This window comes from Micromys minutus (genome assembly GCF_963924665.1).
Source record: "Micromys minutus genome assembly, chromosome: 9".
Lineage (NCBI taxonomy): Eukaryota > Metazoa > Chordata > Mammalia > Rodentia > Muridae > Micromys > Micromys minutus.
The window spans coordinates 37,155,742-37,159,365 of record NC_137978.1 but is presented as its reverse complement, the minus strand read 5'-3'; the positions used below and the strand labels follow the sequence as shown (position 1 = coordinate 37,159,365).

The 3,624-nt window shown below is 40.3% G+C and overlaps 1 pseudogene across 1 annotated transcript; it reads left to right on the top strand.

Annotated features, from left to right (window-relative positions):
- The first annotated feature begins 231 nt into the window (after nt 1–231).
- On the top strand, nt 232–976 carry LOC308423898 (protein FAM133B-like; annotated as a pseudogene). Its single transcript has one exon. The product of its transcript is annotated as a protein FAM133B-like (transcript).
- Nucleotides 977–3,624: the final 2,648 nt, after the last annotated feature.

Sequence of the window (3,624 nt, the reverse complement as noted above, 5' to 3'; positions counted from 1 at the left end):
ACCAGTGCTGGATAGTTTTATATCAGCTTGACACAAGCTACAGTCAAGGAAGAGGAGCCTTGGTTGAGAAAATGCCCCCATCAGACCAACCCGTGGGTAAGTTGGAGGGGCATTGTTTTTGATTGATTGATGATTGATTTGGGAGTGCCCAGCTCATTGTGGGTGGTACCATCTCTGGGCTTGAGTGTTATAAGAAACAATCTGGGCTTCCCTCGCATTCCACCGGCCACCATGGGGAATCATGTGGTCTACATGAATCCAATAGCAATGGCTTGCTCAAGGGGTCCAATCCAGTCTTCAGGACCAACAACCCAGGGTTTCCTGAATTGACTGAGGCCTATCTGGGAGGAAGTGAAGGAGCAGCTGGAAAAGAAAAAGAAGGGCTCCGAGGCTTTGGCTGTGTTTGAAGAGAAAATGAATGAGAATTGGAAAAAAGAACCAGAAAAACACAGAGGAAAAATTATTAAGTGGAAATGAGAGCTCATCCAAAAAAAAAAAAAAATAATAATGACAGAAAAAGAAAAAAGAAAAGAAGAAAAAATTTGGTCAGTATTCATCTTCATGGAGCTATGATTCTCCCAGCAGTTCTTCCAATTCTCAATTCGGAGGATGAGGCTAAAAAACAAACAAAAAGAAGGAAGAAAAGGAAGAGCTACTGCCATAGGTCTCCTGAGACCTCAGTGTCCAATTCAGACTCAGACAGCAAGGATGACTCAAAAAGGAAAAAGAAGTCAAAGGCTGTAACAAAGAGAAAAGGACACTGAAGGACTCAGCAAAAAGAGAAAAATGTATGAAGATAAACCGTTATCATCTGAGTCGCTGTCAGAGTCAGACCGTGGAGAGGTGCAAGCAAAAACGAAGAAAAGCGGTGAAGAGCAGGAGAGAGCAACAGACAAAGCCAAAAAGAGGAGGAAGCATAAGAAACGGCAAGAAGAAGAAAAAGAAGGCTGCCGGTTCAAGCTCAGACTCGCCGTAGCATCCAGGAAGACCAGGGTCCTTATAGCAAAGTCAAAGGAGCTCTGAACTGTGAAGATTATGACACTTAGTAATGTACATAAATTCCCTTGTTTTTAGACTTGTCCTGGACTAGTCAGTAGCCACTTGGATTCCTCTGGGTGAAGGGCCAGGATGGCTGCCTGCTGCTTGAATGTTGTTTCCTCTCCCAGAGCGTGGTGACTCTGGGAGATAGTACTTTGCAGTCATACTAGTGGTTAAGATATTTGGAATAAAGCTACTATTTTTTACTAGAAGTACCTAAGAATAATAAATCAACAGAAACTAAATCTGGATCCATCTTAAGTTGTAACCAGAAATAATGAGATGACTCTAGGAAAAAAATTTCAAAGTAGGGATTACATTAATATTTGAAAATCCTTACTCTGTAAATAAGTATATTTTAATTTTTCCCCACATATTCTTTGACTTATTTGGGGAAAGAGCTTTTAAAGAAGGGGTGGTTTGCTATCTCTTTAGCTATCAGGACAGCGTACCTGGGATCTCACACATCCTACTTTTGTGGACAGAGGAGCCATGCTTCCTGGGAGGGCAGTCTTGCCCCTGACTGAAGTTAATGGCATCCTTAGACTTTGCCGTATACTGCTTTGAATGAACCAGAGATACCCAGGCTCTTTGCCGCAGGAGAAAGCCCCCGAAGCTCTGGAATATACTTCCACATCAATAATAGCTGAATGTTTTTAGGGTTACATTGTGTTACGTCATTCGAATTCATTTTGACTACACTTTGCCTTTGGAGACGGATTGTTTGGTAGACACTGGTACTTTCTGAGCTTGACAGCTGACAATTCTAAAGCGCATGTATTATACAAGTTTTAAACAGCCAGGAGATTTTTATGTAGCCAGTGATAGATACTTTATGTTTTGTATGAATTTTGTTTAGGCTGCAGTGTTTAGCTTTTAACTAACTCTTGCTGTCTTAAGTTCATAACTGTGTTTAATGGCACACTTACAAGATATTTAGCATGTAAAAAGGAGGACTTTTGGATTCTGTTTTTAACAGTTTCATAGTGAAGTTGAGACCACAAACAAGTTGAGTGGCAGGCCTAGTATGCTGTATCTTGTTACATAAAACTATTGCCAGAATCTTAGTAAACACATGTTTTTAAAAAAAAACAAAAAGAAAGAAAGAAAAGAAACAGGCTGATTTATGTAGCAAAATCCAGACCAGCCAAGGCTATGGATGAGACTTTATCTTTAAAAAAGAAAGAAAAAGAAAAAAATATTACTTGCTGAATGGTAAGTAATACTCAAGTTACCACTCAGCTTGCTATTCCCTAAGCTACTCAATAAGCTTTTAAAAGGTATGTATTTTTAAAAATTGAAACAGTTTCATTTGTCCCAGGCTGGCCTCAAGCTTGCTAATGTAACAGAGAATGACCTTGAACTTCTGACCATCCGGCCTCCATCTCAAGAAGCTAGAGTTAAAGGCACACACCACCACACCTGGTTATGTGGTGCCAGTGACCCAACCCAGAGATTTGTGCACACAAGGCAAGCTCTCTACCAACTGAGTTACCTCCCAGAAGAAAACAAAATACAGGTCTTTTGAAAAACCACTCACTTGGTGGCCTCAGGTTCTGCCCCGCTGTCCTGTTTACAAATCTCTCCATCAGTTCAGCCCTGTCTCCTTCACTGTGCTGCACCAAGAAACAGCATGGCCTATAAGAGAGAGACTGTATCTCATTCTTTTATTCACTGGGCCAAGAATGAAATTTTGTTTTTGCTGAAATATGGGAGGTTTTGAACCAGAGGTAGTGCTATGTGCTTTTCATCCCAGTACCCAGGAGGCAGAGGCATTAAGTTTGTGAGTCTGAGGCTAGCCTGCTGTACATAATGATCTCCAGGACATATATAGATAGATATAGATGATATAGATATAGATATAGATATAGATATAGATATAGATATAGATATAGATATAGATATAGATGATATATATATATAGATATAGATATAGATGATAGAGATAGATATAGATAAAGATATATGGTTATGGATAGGGATAGAGATAGAGACATATAGATATATGTAGATATATAGATAAAAGAGACCTGTCTGAAAACATAAAGAAATAGAAAGCCCTCTTTACAGGCCTCATGCCTTCCCTATTTCATTTCCAGATACTGTCTGACTGGGAATAAGGGAGGACTGGGATCCCACCTCTCAACTTCTAGAGACTATATGGCCCGAGATCACTTTAGCTTGAGTTGTGGTGACTGTTGAGTTGCTCAAAGCTTGAAATGGCTACAACTCTTTTGTTTCACACATAATCCTGCTGAGCCACATCCAGTCAAACCCTCTCCACTAACCCTCATACACCAGTTTATAACACATACTTTTTTAAAATTAGTAATTATGTGTCTGGCCTCATGCTAGGTACTTTACATGGTAAATTATTATTATTCTGGCTACCACCCACTGAGCACTTTTACTATGGGCTGGCATTGTGCTAAGCGCTCCGCATACTTCATTCAGGCCTTATAACAGCCACTTAAAACAGACTTTATTGGCCCCACTTCACTTGTGAGAAATGGAGGCTTTCTGGAGTGATGTCATTTCCCAAGTCCATCAGTCAAGGCGGTAGAGCCGCAGCTGCCTTCGGAGTCC